The following is a 19,079-nucleotide window of genomic DNA, read 5'->3' on the forward strand; positions in this document are numbered from 1 at the left end:
CCTTGGGAACCTTACCCTGAAACCACTACATTGGAGAGAGACCGCTTGAAGAAATAATCGCTTGAGAGAGATCGCTTCACGAAATAATAATATAGTGGTCGAGGAGACTGAGAGGTTGGAATTATCTCAGGTTGGGTGACAGATGGGTGAGTGATGGGGTTTTCAAGATGACCCCAGCCACAGTCATTTAATAAGTGCAGCCACAAGAGAGATTCTGAGTCAGACATGCCTAATTACACGGAACTTGAATTCCTGATCCACAGAAACCGTGAGAGATAATAAATAATTATTGTTATTTTAAGACATTAAGTTTTGAGATAACTTCTATGTAGCCATAGTAACTGGAACAGTGCTTGATAAATAAAATAATATAATCTCACCTCCCGTACTCATAACCCCTCCTAAGATTTGAAAGGAAACGTTCATGTTCTGGATTCCACATTCTAGCAGATGGTATGGCCCAAGCTCATGTTTTCTAAATGTCACATCCTCACATTGTCGATTCGAGAAGGTTTTATATTCATGTTGATATGTTAAGATTAGTATACAAAGATGAGGTCCAGTCCCCAAGTGGACATTGTGGTGATTCCTCAGTACCCACTTTGTTCATCTTCCATCCTGCAGAGGCTTGGTTGTTTAATTTCTCACCTCCAGCTCCAGAAGTGGGCCCCTGAGGGTCAAGCCATCAGGGAATCCCAGACCTCTTGCCCCAGTGATTGGCCCACACAATGGTAAGGCATAAAAAATCAGCATTTTGGCTTTCCCAGAGGATTAGTTAGGGATGGTGTGATCACCACCACTGCTAGGACTTTTGCTGGGAAGCATACTTCCTTTGAGAAGTTTCACGTTCAAACATGCATGCTGGATTTATCATTTTGCTACCATGAAGGGAATCAGCTTGAGGATGGAATCGACACATGAAAGAGACAAGACTGAGAGAGTCAGAGCGAAAATAGCCTAGAACCTTGATCAAACCAAAGCCTAGACTATGTTTACATTTTCAAGTCAGGGTACAAAGAAGTTGCCTTTATTGTTTAAACCACTTTGATATGAATATTCTATTACTTGTAATCAAAAGTGTCTTAATGCAGGTATCGATGTATCAGACACTGTCATTAGAACTAATGTTAACGTTAATCTAGTGTCTGATATCACTAGAACTGTTCTCTAGAGGTAGAAGAGAGGAGCAATAATCTCTACAAAACTTTCTAATACTTTCTGTGAACATTTCTTCATGAAAACTTTGAATTTCACCAAGAAAATAATCACCATTTTCCTGATTTCCAAACATTCACAGATATTTTAAGGTAGGACTTCAATATATTATTTTGGGGGTGGGAGGAGGGGACATAATTCAACCCACAACAGTGGAATAGAGAAAGTGACTTGGAAGGATATTTATGAAAGTGACAGAAACACTAATTTTAGGAAAAAATTTGAAAAGTACCTGTCAAACACAATTTTGGAGTTGTCCCCGTGTAAGAGATTCTTGCATTGATTGTAGAATAGAAGGCTCGGGGCTCCTGACGAAAGACACTTTGTCTGCTGAGACAATGATGGAGAGAAAAGAATCAGAGCCAGGTCCATGAAACACAGAGCCTGTGTTGCCTCTTTTTTCTAGTCTAGATGTTGCCATCACAACAATCTCTATTTTGTTGGGTCACTTTTTTTTTTTGAGTGAATACACACAAAGCTTTGACTTATAATATTCTCATTGCGTCCAACTGAATGAAATTTATGAAGCTTCTTACACAGTGTGTTCATTGTTTGGATTGGGATAATTGAAGTGTCAGGAATATTTGCTTATTGAAAACAACCAACCAGGCCAGGGTCACAAGGCATGGTGCTTTGGGGACAGCTGTGTCCTAAAGCTTTTCACAGCAGGGGTGGCTTCCCAGGTGAATTAATTTCACACCTGGGGAGGACCAACAGATTAGGAGCCAGAGAACCTTATTTTTTAAACAAGCTTCGCAATTCCTTTCCCTACATGACTGTAACTTTGGAGAAATAATTTAGAACTTTAGAATTAAATTGATCTAAATAAAATGGGCTTATCTACTTCACAGGGTTGCTTCTAGCTCAAAAGGGATAATCTCTGAGACATTTTATCAAGCATAAAATATTGTACAAATGTGTACTATTAATAAAATTTGAGCTTGTCTACTGCGCAGTGGATGACATTGAACTAAGGAGATACAATGAGTCAATGCTCTTGTTATTCTCTTTTTTTCTCTGCCCTCCTCTGTGCTTTGGGAGACTGAGTGCTACAGATTTTGTTAATAAGACTTCCTTATCTTGTGGTTTGGTTGGGTTTGGCCAGTAAGAAGCACTAATAGGAAATGGAAATGGGAGGAGAGGATAGGTGGGGTGTTTATGCCTCTTGCTCAGTCCTTGACCATTAGAGGCCCAGGCTTTAGATGTGCCTATAGCCACAGCTCCAAATGGACAGCCTCTTCCATCTCTGTAGCATTCCCTGGGCTCCAGGTAACATAATTCCCTCTCCTTCAGGCTGAGGAGGTTAATGGTCATCACTGTGGCTGATTCTGATATCTGTCTCTTCGTTTTCTTCATTATCTCTTCACTGCCACCTCCAGCCCTTTGAATGTGCCATCTGGTTCCCAAGGGACCCTGACAGCACCCATCACAACTTCTGCGTGGATACGAAGTACCCATTGCTGAATGGGTACTTCTGTCTCTTGCTGTGGATGGTCTGTGTTTTCTCTTGTCTTTAACCTTCAGGAAGGTCAGAAAAATGTTTCTTGTAGAAATGAGTATCATTGGCTCTTGACAAAACACAGGGATTTGGAGGTGGTGTTGTTTCTCGTCAGCAAACTGGATGTTTTTTTTAGGTTTATGGGAGGTTAGACCTCTGCCTGTTCTTCCTGTGGTACCTCAGCCACTCCCTGTTTATGGGTTTTCCCTGAGTTCAGCTAGTCCTTCCCTCACACTCATCCACTCCTCTCTCAACCCTCAATCCTCATGTCTGGCCTCAGTATCACTGGTCTTCAGTGATACTCAATGAATCTTCTCAGGGAACCCAAACTTTTCTCTGTTTTCTACTGCCCTTTCCCAACTTCCTAGTATCTCTTCAAGCTGCCCAGGCTTGGACTCTTGCCTTATCTTTAATATTGCCACTTACTCCCTTTGTGCAAACAGGTCCCACACACCATTGCTTCTTCCCTTCAACTTGTTCTTTGCACACTTGTCATCTTAGTTCAGTCCTCTCTGTATGTCCTGAATTTCTATGACAGGATTTCCAAGTGACCTTCCATTCTCTACATGCTCTCCTCAATTCTGTACATCCAATTGACTTCTGTCCTCTTAGCTTTCCTGAAACTTGACTTTCCTTGTGTCCCTTCTTCATATGTCCTTGCAAGGCTCTACTACTCATGATGCACAATGTGGACACTTGATCTTGACTTTCAGAGCATGACACAATCTACTTGAACTATTTATTACCTGAGAAACCCGCTCTGCTTGCTCACTCCCTCCAAACCACACCAGGGACTTTCCAGCTCCATCTCGATGCTCACCTGTGACCCGTTCCAGGAGTGATGCCTTTCTGCCTCATTGTGTGAATGCCATCCATTCTGCAATGCTAAACTCTAAGGCTACTTGCTCTCTGAAACTTCTTTAGCCACTTCAAGCTGCAGTGACACTTCCTTCCTTCCAAGCCCTATAAGTTCCAGAACATGTTTGCTGAAATGAACTTCAGCTCTTAAGAATGCTACACTAGTCATTTGGGGCATATAGCATGCTTTGACTACACGTGTCTCATACCACAGTAAGCCCTTACCATTTATACAATCAGCAAATAAAAATGTGAAATATGCTAGCTTACCCAAACTGTTTATTCTTTAAGAGGTTGAACATTCATATGTGTTTTGTATATTAATGGATCTATAGCGCTAAAGCTACTAAGAATTTGAGTCTAAGAAGAAACAGTGATGATGATGATGATGATAATAAACTTAAAGTGTCTATTATATCCATGTACTGAGTACTGACTGTACCAATGCTTCATATGCATGACCTCCTTTTATGCTTATAATCAACTCATTAAATTAATATTATTATAATGGCTACTTTATCAATCACAAAATAGAGGCTCCAAGCAATTAAGTAAATTGGCCAAAGTCATACCTGCAGTAAGGGGGCAAACTTGGGTCTGGCAATGCTAAAACCTATCCTACCAACCAATCAGTCAGACTTTGGAGGTCTCACGTAGACCTCCAGGGGTACACTGTGTGCAAAGGCAAATGTGGCACCAAGTCTATCTCATCTTCCTTCCAGTGAGGACAAGATCTTGTCTCAAAGCTGTTTGTGCCCTTCCAGTGGTGCTGAGAACAGTGTCTTGTACATTATTAGCACTCACTCATAGTTCATTCATTGATTCCAGTTCTAATCCACTTCATGCTTGAGTTTCAAGTGTTTCTTGGCCAGGGCTCCACTGTGGAATCAAATATAAATTTCTTTCCACCCCATCGTTATCATAAATACTTCAGTTTATCTGATTACTTGTCCCTAGAACTCTTTGCTTGGAGTGGCTTTGTACCGTGGACTTAACTAAGCTGGCAATGCTTCTGACAATTCTTCCCTGTGTGGTTCCAGTTTAGGGCTCATAACAAGAGGAATTTGTTTGAGATTGGGAAGGCAGAAGGGAGGAAACAACAACTCTCTGTAGATTGATGTGGGGTACCAGGGAGCCCCCTTGGCCCATGCTAGCTGAATGCTTCATTCTGTTGGTATGGAGCAGAACTTGGCCTGTACTTCCTTCAGCTCCTGCCCAAGATCCTCCTTTGGATTCTCTGATCTGCAGGTTTGCTGTGTGTGCAGTTCCATGGAAAGGGTGCCATGTGTTGTCCAAATTGCAGTCAATGGCAGACAGACATGGGTTCTCCTTGGCTGATTGGTTCTAGTGTTTCTTATATTTCCAGTTTATGTTACTCCCCCTACTGTAGCTCTCCACATTCCTTCTTAATTACCAGAACTGCTGAATCACAGTGACTTTAGGTCCCCACTCAATGTGGAAGGCAACAATTTGCCTTCCACTCCACCAGCTCCGACAGTTGTGTAAGATCTAATCTTTATAATAAACCACATGTTCTGTATCATTCAGAAAGGCTCTGCTTCTCTTTTCAAACCTAGCTGATATAGCCTTGTTCCCTGGCTCCCTAGAATAGTATCCTTGTTTACATTGTCTGCCCCAAAGAAGTAGGTTCATGATGACTGGTCAAAGTCACCAACAGAGTGAGAAGACGCTTAGGATTGGTGAGCCTCTCATACTCTTTCTTTTTCCTTCCCCACAAGATTGTGGGGAGCTAGAGCAGGTCTGACTCATTATGAAACTCAGTGTAAGACACCTCAGAGTTATTCAAGGCTGTATCTGACCAAGCAAACCTGAGCTGAACTCAGCTCCACTATCACTGCTGGCAGTGTGGCCACCCCCACCATTTTGTGGTTGCTTTCAGATGTCACTGGCCTCCATGGCACCAATGTGTGAAGCTGGGCTTGTAATTAGTCACAATCACAAATCCTTACTAGAGTAAGGGGTTACCTGTGGTAAGTGCTATGATCCCAGAAACTTTGACAGCTGATATTTAAAAGTGGGATTTCAGTTCAGAGCTATATGATTCAACAGACCATGCTGTTTTCACTATACTCTGCAGTTGATAACTTTTTCAAAGGCATATATCATTTTAATAACAAATATCAGGAAAGCTAATCTAAAAGAATGACTCTCTAATGGTGAAATTTCAGACTTTAAGACTCCTGATTGAAGGCAGGTATCTTTTTTTTTTTTTAAGATTTATTTATTCATGCATACAAGACCCAGGGGACAGGCCAGATGTGTGGAAGGGTGAGAGGATTCATCAGTTACACAGCGGGGAACAGAACAGGCAGACTAACTGAAATACACTGCTGAGAGGAGCAGCGGGCAAGACAGGAGAGGTCTGCTGTGCCATGTGGGTATTTCCTCTGACAGCCAGGATCGAACCTGCACTGCAGAAGCTGTGGACAGCTTCACAGCGCTGGCTGCGCTTAACCACCTGTGCCACCAGGGAGGCCCTGAAGGCAGGTATCTTTGAGTCAATCTTCAGAAACTGTGGAATCATAGCACTTATTATAAGCACCTAGATCTTTGGTAGTGATTATGATGGAGTATATGCACATGTTGAGTTATAATGCCATATATCTGGAACCAATATTATGTTATAAACCAAAATAACTTCAATAAAATATATTAATTTTATTTTCTTAAAAAAGCAGGCAAGTCAGTCACTATCCATGTTACACCTGGGTCTTGCCTGTGGGGGAGCCCTTCCTTGACTTTTCTTTCTTTCTTTCTTTTTTTATTTATTTTTTTATACAAGAGCTGGGGTACAGGCCAGAGGTGCGGGAGGGTGAGAGGATTCACCAGAGACAGAGCAGGGAGCAGAACAGGCAGGCGACAGAAATACACTGCTGAGGGGAGCAGCGGGTGCGACAGGAGAGGTGTCTGCAGCACCATGTGGGATTCTCCCTGGCCGGCCGGGATAGAACCCGCAGTGCAGAGGCTGTGGACAGCTTCACAGTGCGGCGCTCAACCCACTGTGCCACTAGGGAAGCCTACTATGACTTTTCTTTAAATTAATCTCAGGGGTTTGTGTCAAAGTCATGTACCTATTTGTTACAGAGCCAGTGTGATAATAGGCTCAGCAATTAAATTCATAACCTGAGGGGGCTCTGCCTGTCGAAGGTTAGTCATGAGCAATCATAAGCCATCTCAGAAACAGTCATCTGAGCCAATAAGAAAACTTTCTATTTGTTTAAATCACTGGGCTGCAAAAGCATTTCTGGGACACATTTTTTTTTTTCAATTACACTAATCTAAGACATATTTGTTCCTATAAAATGTTGTAGCTATTCTTAATATGTCATTTATTTGCTGATTTATGCTTCTGCAGATAGTAGTATTGACTGTGCTTTATCCCAGTCATGGGAGACTTTCTGCTATAACTACTAATTTCATGAGTAGTCTTTTTTTCCTCTCAGTAGGAACACAGGGTTAATAAACTGTGACCACTAAACAACATTCACCAATTTCTGTGTGCCCTTTTCCCACAAGACAAATTACACTGATCAAGGAAAAAATGTAATCTCTGCATATTCTCTTGCTATAAACCTCCTTTTCTAGAAAGGATGCTTGCTTGTTTTTTGATATTTCTATAGAAAAATTTGCAAACATTTCCCTCAGTGCTCTGCAGAAGGTAAGAAGAACTAGGTAAGAGTCGGCTTCAGGGGAGGTTAAAGATATGGTTAGAACAGCATCCTCAGTTGAGGCAGTGAGACACCCCCCTCCCCTGCCACTGCCTCAGACTTCAGAGAAGACTGTAACCTCTCTGAGTCTGCTTCTGAGAACTCAAGAGGTTTATCAGTTTGGGGGTGCTGGGACCACCTAGCAGGGGAAGAAAAGAACTTTCAGCAGAGAGATGAAGCATGCAGGAAATACCTGAATCATGTTTTGAGTGGAAAGGCTGAAACAACCACATCATTTGAGCCCCTGCCTCTTCAAACGGCCTTCTTGTTGCAATGAAAAGCACTCAAGGAGGGGAGGCAGCCCTCAATTTGGGCTAAATTCTAAAACATATTAAAGTATTTTAAATTTACTTTTCATTATAAGCTGATGAAGCAGATATTATTACCATGCCTAATTTAAAAATGGGGAGAAATGAAGAGGTTAAGAATTTTGACGAAGATCACACAGCTTCTAAGTGGTGGGATAGGAATTAGAACCCAGGCAGCCTAACTCCACATCCTGACAAGGCCTGGGGACTCGTAGGCTCCAATGCAGGGTGACTTTCTCTTATTCTCTACCCCACCCTTTAAAGTTTTATCTGAAAATATCATTCAGGGTCACCTTTACCACACAAAGGAGATGAAGAAACAAATAAATATGGAGGAGGAGGAAATGGAAAATAAAAACTCCCACTAGGGTCTGGCTATTAATGTGTCTGCCTTATTCCTACCCTTGAATAGATCTGGTTCTGAGTCTGCTACTGAAAAGGAACCAAAAATGACCTTGAATTGAAACTCCTGCATAGGAAGGTGCCGTGATGAACTCAGAGAGACCACAGCACATTTCTGCAAGAACTGTGAGCACAGTCGTCATGGTTGCTTCCAGTTGACTGGGGTGGGGGGGAGGGGGAGATGCCGGTTAGGTGGTTTCCAGTGCTGATGAACAACCTGACTGCCAATGCCAGCGTTGAGTTTTCCTCTATGCAAGATGGAGAGAATGGGAAGGAAATGGCCTTTTCAAGGGGAAGACTTCCATCAATGCTGACTTTGTGGATGCAGAACCCCAGATAATACCAATGTCAGTCAAGCCCTCCCCTCTTTGACCTCATCTCTCATTCTCCCTCTTTTCTCTGCTTAAGCCACACATTTCTCTCCTTAAGTCTTTTCACTGCTCCTGCAACATGCCAGGCATATTCTTACCTCAGGGCCTTTGAACATGCTCTTTCTTCTGCCTGGAACCCTGGAACTCTAGGTATCCCCCTGGCTTGCTTGCTTTCCTCTTTCAAGCCTTTCCTCAAACATCCCCTTTCTTGATGAAACCTTCCTTATTCTTCCCTAGTTTTAGCCACAGTTGTATTCTGAACTATACACCCCATCTTTCCCCAAGGTTCCGCTCCCCTCCCCACTTTAGTTTTCTCCTTATCACACTCCCACCCCATCCTATTTACTGACTTATTTATTTATTTATATATTTATTTTTGCTTTCTCCCTAGCTTAAGGCAAGTTCCAGAGGGAAATATCCGTGTCTCCTGTATTCCAGCACCTAGAACATAATGTAGCCAATACCCAATAAAAACATGTTGAATGTGGGGGGTGGGGGGGTGGGGAAAGGAGGGGTTGGGGTCAAAATAAGGGGGATGTAATTGTATGGGGAATATAAAAATAAAATTTAAATGCGGTTGAGCGCTGGGTTGTGAAGCTGCCCGCAGCCTCTGCAGTGCCGGTTCGATCCCCGGCTGCTCCCCGGCCACCGGAGGAGGATCCCACATGGCGCGCAGACCTCTCCTGCCGCCCGCTGCTCCCCTCAGCAGTGTACTTCGGTCCTTCTGCCTGCTCTGCTCCCCGCTCTGGCTCTGGTGAATTCTCTCACCCTCCCGCGCTTCTGACTGTACCCAGTGCTTGTATGTATGTATGTATGTATAAATAAATAAATAAAGATGGAATTTCAAAATACTTTAAAAAAAAATAAAAAAATAAAAAATCCTAAGGCAAAATAGTTTGAAAATTATTATATTAAATGATTGTGCCTACAAAAAAAAAAAACATGTTATATGTACTAATGAGCGAATTAACGAATCGTAGTTCTGTTCTTCAGTAATCAGCCTTTAGCAAATTAGTTAATCACAGACGTCCAAGATCCATGAGCTTCTGCTGCTGAAGGTCTGGGTCAGAATGGTAATTTCTCCGCATCTATTGTGAGTTTTAAACAAGATATTGGAAGTACATACCTAGCACAATACTGCATGTATTAAACATTTACCTTGTGAGTTCAATGAAAACAACGCAAATAATAGTAGCAAGCATTTGTAGAGTACTTACTAAGGACCAGCACTGTTTGAAACACTTAAAATCTTAATTTAATTCTTACAAAAACCAAATTATTTTTATGATCATCCTTGTTGAAGAAGCAGTAGTAACTCACCTGAGGTCCCGTGACTAGAAAATCAGGCCCATCTGTTTCCAAAGTCCGTAACTTTGGAAACTTTACCACACTATTCCCACATGGCCAGAAGACACAATTTATACAATACAGGCTTGGAAAAACCCATTCAAGTAGTGAAACATTCAATTTATAAATTTTAGTTTTTAATCTGGAATGTCTTCATGGATTAAACATGCTCATCATTCAATTTCCAAATCAATTGGACTATTTTAGATAGCAGCCATATATTCTCTAATTATAAGTCATGAATATCTTAGGCCATGAAATGCTACCATGGAGGAGATATTTGGAAAATGTGTTTTATTTAGACACAGTCTATATGAATTAATATATTTAGGTTTTTAAATAGAGAGCAGAGTCATTTAGTTTCCAAAGTTTAGTGGAAACAAAACCCAGGGTCATGGAGGCACACCCAGCACCTGCTTTTGAGGTTGCCTCAAATATTATTGTCCTATTTTTCTCATGAATTGGCTTGGATGACTTGTGATTCCTGTGCATTTAACATATCTCATAAGCAGCAGTCATTCATAGTCTATTTTAAGTTTAGTTGTTTAAGTGCTAGGTTTCATTGATAAGAGATAGCTCAGTGAGGCTGGATCATCTCCATTCATGGTGTTGGTTTTACAAGTCACTGCATACCCAGCAGGGGGGTGCACACACACAAACTTTCCAAATCATCTTTAAAAGTTTTCAGTTCCCCTTTTTCTTTTTTTGGCTTCTATTGCTTTCCCAGTAATGGCTAAGACGTTGCCAGTTTGTCTTTCTTCTTGTGATTTCTTTAGAAGTCTGGATGGCCCAGGAGTCTGGTTGGGGCCCAGTTTTTAATTTCCCATTGGTTTTTAATCTGACTCTTTTCTCTGCAATGAACAGGAAACCATTCTAGCTGCCTCAAGACAAAGGGCTTTAGCATATTGTATTATGTCACATTATTTTTATTTTATTTATTTATTTTTAAGCTGTTGGATTTTTTTTTAAGATTTATTTATTTATGTATACAAGCACTGGGTACAGTCAGAAGCACGGGAGGGTGAGAGGATTCACCAGAGCCAGAGCTGGGAACAGAACAGCTGGGAACAGAACAGCTGGGAACAGAACAGGACTGATGAAATACACTGCTGAGGGGAGCAGCGGGTGAGACAGGAGAGGTCTGCATGCCATGTGGGACCCTCGCCAGCAGCCAGGGATCCAACCGACACTGCAGAGGCTGCAAGCAGCTTCACAGCCCAGCGTTCAACCACTACGCCGCCAGGGGAGGCCCTATATCACATTATTTTTATTTATTTATTTATCTATTTATTTATTTATTTATTTATTTTTAAATAATAAATTTTATTTTTATATTCCCCATACAATTGCAACCCCCCCATTCTGAGCCCAATCCCTCCCCTCCCGCCACCTACCCCCCCAAAAGTGTCTTTGGTTCATAGTTTTTGTTGATTTTGATTTTCACTTTCTTATAGTTATTCATTTTCCTGGTCCCTTATTTAAGTTTTCTAGATTCCTGCTATGAGTGAGACCATCTGATATTTTTCTTTTTCTTTCTGGCTTATTTCGCTGAGCATGATCCCTTCCAGCGCCATCCATGTTGCTGCAAATTGCATGTGTTTCTCTTTTTTGAATGCTGAGTAATACTCCATGGTATATATGTACCACATCTTCTTGATCCAGTCATCTATTTTTGGGCATTTGGGCTGTTTCCAAAGCTTAGCTATTGTGAATAGTGCTGCTATAAACATAGGGGTGCAGGTGTTCTTTGGAATGGATGTTTCTGTGTCCTTTGGGTAAATACCTAGGAGTGGAATTGCTGGATCATATGGAAGCTCTATGTTTAGTAGGTCCAGAAATCTCCACACAGCTCTCCATAGTGGTTGGACCAGTTTGCACTCCCACCAACAGTGTGGGAGAGTTCCTTTTTCTCCATACCCTCGCCAACATTTGTTGTTGCTAGTTTTTTTAATATGTGCCATTCTCACTGGTGTCAGATGGTATCTCATGGTAGTTTTGATTTGCATTTCCCTGATGACAAGTGATGTTGAACATTTTTTCATATGTCTGTTGGCCATTTGCATTTCCTCTTCAGAGAAGTTTCTTTTTAGCTCTTCTGCCCATTTTTTGACTGGATTATTTTCTTTGTTGTTGTTGAGTCTCATCAGCTCTTTGCAGATTTTTGTGATCAGTCCTCCTATATCATATTATTTTTAAATGATAAAGGGTTGTTTGTAGAATCCAACAGGAACCATTTTATTTTATTTATTTTTTATTTATTTAAATTTTTTAAAGATTTATTTATTTATTTATACAAGCACTGGGTACAGTCAGAAGCACGGGAGGGTGAGAGAATTCACCAGAGCCAGAGCGGGGAGCAGAGCAGGCAGAAGGACCGAGTACACTGCTGAGGGGAGCAGCGGGCGGCAGGAGAGATCTGCGCGCCATGTGGGACCCTCCTCCGGCGGCTGGGGAGCAGCCAGGGATCGAACTGGCACTGCAGAGGTTGCGGGCAGCTTCGCAAGCCAGCGCTCAACTGCTACACCATCGGGGAGGCCCCAAGGAGCCATTTTAAATATTGGACTCATGGAGCCCAGAACTCAAATGTCATACTAGATTCAAGGACCCTTCCACGTCTTTAGCAGCAGGAGTTCATGGATCTTTCATTTCTATGATTAAGCAACTACTTCTTCTGGTTCTAATGCTATTTGACGACTCTTTGTTCTGACCAGTGTATGGGTTGTCTGCCATTGGTTCTGGTGTCAGTGGCTTGGCCATCCATTTATGGGCAGAGAAGTATAACACTGAGTAGTAGTAAGAGCAGGCAAAGGTTGATCCCATAAGAAGAGGCTGTGGGTGAATTGGCACAGAGCTGACCTTTCCAAAATACCAACTTGTGAGAGACTGATGTGTTAACCAAATTGAAAGATGATGTTATGCCAAGACAAGATGATGTTATGTCGATAAAGATACAGATGCAACTTGGAAAGACATCTGCAAGGCCACACACATGCATTTTTGCGATTACCATGCTTAAAACACAAAACAAAATTTATCATTTCTTTATGATTATTTTCTATCAAAAAATGTTTATTCTTTTACCTGGTAAGTCTAGCTGTTGAAGTCCCAAGTTTTGGTGAGCAGGTGGCACTCAGCACAATTCTAACTTTGCCATTCATAGAGACTTCAGTATATTAACCAAACTGAATCCAACTTATCCTCTGCACTTGCCCAGCTTCTTATTGAGGTTTAGTTGTGATTAAACTGTCAAAACCATTGGCTGATTATCATTATTGACTAATTAACTGCACCCATGGGAAACAGCTTTAAACATAGGCAGAAAATGTCATGACTTCAAAGGTCCCTTGTGTCAAATAAATGAATACCATGGTGCCGGTGAGTTCTTCTCTGAGGACTGACCTGCTGCCACCCAGGGGCCCTGGAGAACAACGACAGGTGATGGGGATATTCTGACCAGGAGCAAGAGTCATGATTCAGGTTTGGATGTATTGCTGCTATGGGTGGAGGTGGTGTGTGTGTGTTGGGGGGGGGGGCAGCTCTGTTAATATAAAGACATAAGACAAACTTGGCCTGCACTACAATTCTGGTAAACCTAGAAAAGACCAAATCCTTACATGTTAAGGCAACTCTCCTCTGATGAGTTGAACCACTGCCCGTGGCAGGCACTGGTGATCTATATTTGTATGAACTACACCCTATTCTCTTGAGTCCCTCTCAGGATACAGTCTCTCATCACTGGAGGTCCACAGCACTCTATCTGTGCTCTTTTGTGGCTTACATCATTCTATCTGTATTAGCAGTCTTTACCTGCTTTTTCCTAACTCTGATGGAAATTTCTTTTAAGTCAACATCATTATTTGGTTCCATGACTTGGGACATATCAGGCATTTAATAAATATTTGTTATATGAGTAGAAGTAAGAAGTTAAATTACGTTTTCAATCATCAAACTGACCTTGGTCCATGTTTCTTCATTATTCTCTCTGCACAGTGACATTATTCTCTCTGGCCCGATGTCTGAGATGGGATCATTTCCTACTGAAGCTTATGTGAGTGCCAACAATGGAATACTACTCAGCAATCAAAAAAGATAAACTCAGAAGAAACATGGATGGAACTGGAAGGGATTATTCCAAATGAAATGAGAAAGATAAAATACTGGATGCATTAACATAAATGAAGAATTGAGAGAAACCAAAGCATCAGACAAAAACAAACTGTAAGATGGACACTTGAAAGCAGGCCATATATCTGAGACATTCAGAAGGGGAGGATCAGGGAGAAGGGGAGGGTAGAAAATGGGGAGGGAGAGCCAGGAGGGCACAATGGAATATGGTGGAAGATTATGAGTGCTTTGCTGATGGGAAAGCTATGGTGACATCTCCTGAGGGGAGAAATTTGATATCATGAAAAAATAAACAAGAATATTAAAAAAAATTCTGATACTTAAAAAAATAATAATTTGAGTGTCAAGTTTATGTTCTGTTTTCAAATGTCTCTAATATGGGTACTATAAAACACCATCAGTATATCTTTTTTTTTTTAAACATTTATTTATTTATTTATACAAGCACTGGGTACAGTCAGATGCGCGGGAGGGCGAGAGAATTCACCAGAGCCAGAGCGGGGAGCAGAGCAGGCAGAAGGACCGAAGTACACTGCTGAGGGGAGCAGCGGGCGGCAGGAGAGGTCTGCGCGCCATGTGGGACCCTCCTCCAGTGGCCGGGGAGCAGCCGGGATCGAACCGGCGCTGCAGAGGCTGCGGGGCAGCTTCGCAACCCAGCGCTCAACCGCTGCGCCACCGGGGAGGCCCACCATCAGTATATCTTATAATGCACAGAAGGGTACACAGGCATAGCTGATTTCCAGAGGGAAGATGGAACTAGAGGCAGGAAAGCTCAATGTCATTTGGTTAAACAAGCCCCACTTCCCAGAAGGGTAACTTTATTCCCTATCTGTTCTTATTATTAACATTTAGGGTTGGATATAAAGTTTTCTCAGTAGAGGGGCCTCCCTGGTGGTGCAAGGGGTTAGGACACAGCACTACGAAACTATCCATAGCCACTGCAGCACAGGTTTGATCCCCAGCCAGGGAGGTCACCCACATGGCACAGTAGACCTCTCCTGCCTTGCCTACTGATCCCCTCAGCAGTGTTTTTCAGTACATCTGCCTATACTGCTCCCCACTCTGGTGAATCCTCTCACCCACCACACCTCTGGCCTGCGCCCCAGCTCTTGTGTGCATAAATAGATAAATCTTAAAAAAAAAGTTTTCTCACTAGAAGCTGGAGGTTGTATCTAGGACAGAGTGGCTAAGTCAAATGGCACTTGGTCCTAATAGACAAAAGTCACCCTTCCAGGAACGTAGGTGTCCTTTGTACACATTGCCCAAAGAAGTGCAAAGATTACATAATTCTTTAGATATTATGCTTGGCCAAAGTGGAGAATTGAGGTGGCATCCAGAGTTTGGCAACACAAGTACTTCACAATAATGCAACACTAATCCTATATCTACATGCCTAGAACAACCTGGGGTATACCTACTGGCACTCGACAAATATTTGTAGAATAAGTGAGTAAATAGGAAAAAATCAGATATCAATCATAAAAATGTTGAAAGTCATTATTGACTCTAACTGAAAATTCTGGCTTTTCTATTAGAATTACGTGCTACTTGTATAATAGTTTTAAAAGATGTAACCTCAAATTTCCAGGCAAGTACTGATTTGAAGTGAGGTTAAAGAGGACTGGGTTTGGCCAACTTTATTATTGCCAAGCTCAGTTCATTGGAAATAGTATAGCTATAAACCTTGTGGGAAAGTTTCTAGAAAACTGGCTCCTTTTCAGAAAATGGATCAAGTTAACATTTTTTTTAGCATATGGGGAAGTAAATTCTTCATTCTCTGAGCTAAGAACGTCTTAAAATCACAGAATGTTAGAGGTCATCTTACTCAATTGTGTTAGTTTTCAGATGAAGAAACTGAGTCCAGAGAGGTGGTTGGTCTTGAGTAAGTTAGTGGTGAAATTAGCATTAAAACTCAGCTCTTCTACTTTCAGCACATTTCCCCATTTCACAGTATATCGGTAAGAAGTGCGGTAAGGGTGGTGTATTCAACCAGGCGAGGGAAATTTAATAAAGGCGTGCTTTGAAAGGTATGGGCAGAGTTAAGGAAGGATATAAAGTGCTCCAGGTGGTGCAAAATGGAGAGTCGTTGCCCCCATCCCCCCCTTCCCTGGCCCGAGGGAATTGTGGGAGCAGTTACAGTACCTAGAGAGAGCAGGGTGCTGAGAGGGTGCCTGGCAGGTGGAAATTTGGAAGAGCGATGCAGCAGCAACTTGAGAGCCAGAGGAAGAAAATAGTCTGGGCTTCTTCTTTTCCTAACTGGAAGCCAAAGGTCAGGAAAACTTGTTACTCAGTTCAAAGAGGTTCTAGACCCTAAAGCAAGGTGGAGAGTAGATGGGAGGGTGAGGCAGGCAGGTGGAAAATAGCCAGTACATTGACGTAGGAGATAAACTAAGCCCTATTTTTGCCTTCACTTTAATTTCAAGTAGTAATCACCTCCACAACTGAGCTTACATTTAAAAAACTCTATCTTCATAATAGAAAAACTAGACATGCAGCTATTTAAAGAGATTGCAATTATTTTCAACATTTGTGACAGATAAAGTTGTAGACTTTCTGTTCCTCCGTCCATCCATTCATCCAGCCATCTGTCCATTGTTCAGCCATGCATCCATTCATTTATTCAGGCCACAACTGGCTGATTTTGTGTACCAAGGTCTTCTAGGATGTGTATATCAGAATAAACAAAATAGGCAAGAATTCCTTTCCTAAAGGAAATAACATTCTAATGGGGGAAGAGTCTCTATGAATAAGAAAAATAACCACAATGATAGTAAGTGACATGGCGATTAAGTGGTAAGAGGGGAAAGGACTAGTGTTTTGGGGGAAGTATTGTGTGGGGTAAGGAAAAATGTCAGGCTTTTCTGCCCTCCCGCCATCAGGATAGATGATGGATCCTTGAGGTCCTGAATGCATGCCTGATGGCGGGCACCTGGAGTAGGGTGTGGGCATAGGTAGATGGGATTCACCTGGGCTGAGACTGGGCTTTTAAGGGCGGTGTCACGGGGACGCCAGCAGAAGCCGAGAAAGAAGCCAAGAACGAACGGAAGCCGAGAGAAGAGAAGCAGTAAGAACACGAGAGAAGCCGGAGAGCCCAGATAGAATGAGGATTTGCTGGGGGCTGGGAGGACTGCCAGTCTCCAGGCCCCCCAGCACCCCTGCCTGCCATATGCCTGGTAAATCTAAATAAAAGACCTGCAAAAGCCACTGAGGACTCTGACCCCTCCTTTACCTGGTCTGCTGGATCAGAAAACCTGCTCTGTGATCTTCCTGCCCCTATGTATTGTAATTTTGAATAAGGAGGAATAGCATGCCTGGAGAGAGAGACAGACAGACACACAGACAGAGATAAAGAGACAGAGAGGTGACTGTTTGTAGGGCTTTTCCTCTGGTTAATTGCTGAGTGTTCAGGTAATGGGGAGTGTAGGTGGTGTGACTTCCCCCCTCCCTCGCAGTTTCAAAATGTCTCTCTTTAGATTTTTTAAAGGGCAAAGCTTTCTCCACTCCTTATATTAACCATTAAAAAAGTGCCGCGGGGAATCCTTAGTGTAAGTTTATTAACCAAATTCTTGGTGTCCTTTTCTAGCTGAGTGTCTTGGGGAAGTCTAAATCTCTCATTGCTTCAGTTTTCTTCTGTGCAAAAAAGGAAGGTCTTGGAAACAATTAAAGCAAATAAGATTGAAACTGAGCCCAGCACACTGTTGATATTCAATAGATGGTACTTTCTTTCCTCAGAACTATGGAAAAGGTATTCTGCCAAAAGTATGGACCCAAGGTCCACAGAGCTGGCGAGTATGCTGAGCAGCCTGTTATGTATGAAAGGCTGGCATCAACTGACCACCTACTTGCCAGGCAAGCCGTTTACATGTGTATCTCACTAAATTCTCATGGTTTCAGAGAAGGAAATGGAGGCACAGACCCAGTTCCGCAACTGGTATGGCACAGAAGCAAGGTTTGACTCCAAGTCTTGATGACATCTAAGCAACTGTTCTCTTTATCAGATGTTGTGCTCCTCCCTTCCCCTGCCCTGATCTTTCAAGAAGAGGCAGAGTCAGATTGAACCAGAGTATAAGGAAAGATTTGAAAACCTATAGAGCTCTCTGGACTGCCAGGTAGGGGCCATTATGATTCTGGAAAAGTTTCTTTACTAAATCCCACTAATGCAATGGTTCTGAAAGTGGGGTGCTGGGCTAATTATCTATGGGTCAATTGGATAACTTTTTTTTTCAATGTTGAGACTTTACCTCTTGAAATCTGAGATAATAAGACCTGGTGTCCATATTTTTTATCATAGTCCCAGATATTTCTGATGTGCAGCAAGATAGGACATTTCCTTAGGACCCAAACTCTTAATGCACCTTGAGAATCTTCTATTTTCATTTCCTGATTGTCACTAGGATCATGAATTATAACTCTTCCTAGTGATAGTGAGCATGCTAGGCAATCTAATCCAAGCTTCCTCTGCTCTTTAATAACAGTTGTAGGATAGGATAATGTCTGGTTTCCCTGAAGCATTAATAGGAGAGACTATCTCCTAGTCAGCCAATTAGTGTTCTTTGGTTATTGAAGGAACAGTCTATTAACTGTGCTACATTCTAATAGTAGCTTCTACAAGGACATTGTAAGTGACCTAGTTAAATTTTTTTTTGCCAAAATCAAGGTATGCAGGGCCTCCCCGGTGGCGCAGCGGTTGAGCGCTGGGTTGCGATGCTGCCTGCGGCCTCTGCGGCGCCCGATCGATCCCCAGCTGCTCCCCGGCCTCCGGAGGAGGGTCCCACATGGCGCGCAGACCTCTCCTGCCGCCCGCTGCTCCCCTCAGCAGTGTACTTCGGTCCTTCTGCCTGCTCTGCTCCCCGCTCTGGCTCTGGTGAATTCTCTCACCCTCCCACGCTTCTGACTGTACCCAGTGCATGTATAAACAAAAAAAAAAAAAAAAAAAAAAAAAAAAATCAAGGTATGCAATATCTGAACTGCCTCTTTTACTTTACACTCTAGAAGGCCCATAAAAACCAAACTGTTATTGAGTGGCATAACTATTTATTAGTGACTAGCAATTTCTTTTCCAAGACTTCAGAAATCTTTTTTTTTTGAGAATTTTGAGAAATAAGAACATACTGGAACTTTCTTGGTAGGTTTCCGTAATTGGGCCTCAAATTAAATCACTTAGGTCTTGCTATTGCATTCCTTGTAAGGGTAAGTGCTCAGATTGTCAACATATCTCGGAACTTTG

At 42.3% G+C, this 19,079-nt stretch overlaps 1 protein-coding gene across 1 annotated transcript in view; it reads left to right on the forward strand.

The window, feature by feature from the left end:
- LOC129144958 (uncharacterized) overlaps positions 1 to 13,987 on the forward strand; it is a 125,289-nt gene extending 111,302 nt beyond the window's left edge. The window contains exon 4 of the transcript XR_008549840.1: positions 13,718 to 13,987. The gene's annotated coding sequence lies outside the window, so the exon portion shown is untranslated. The remainder of the gene's footprint in view (positions 1 to 13,717) is intronic.
- Positions 13,988 to 19,079: the final 5,092 nt, after the last annotated feature.

The sequence above is a fragment of the Talpa occidentalis genome, unplaced genomic scaffold (genome assembly GCF_014898055.3).
Source record: "Talpa occidentalis isolate TD23 unplaced genomic scaffold, MPIMG_talOcc4v2.1 talOcc4.8, whole genome shotgun sequence".
Taxonomy (NCBI): domain Eukaryota; kingdom Metazoa; phylum Chordata; class Mammalia; order Eulipotyphla; family Talpidae; genus Talpa; species Talpa occidentalis.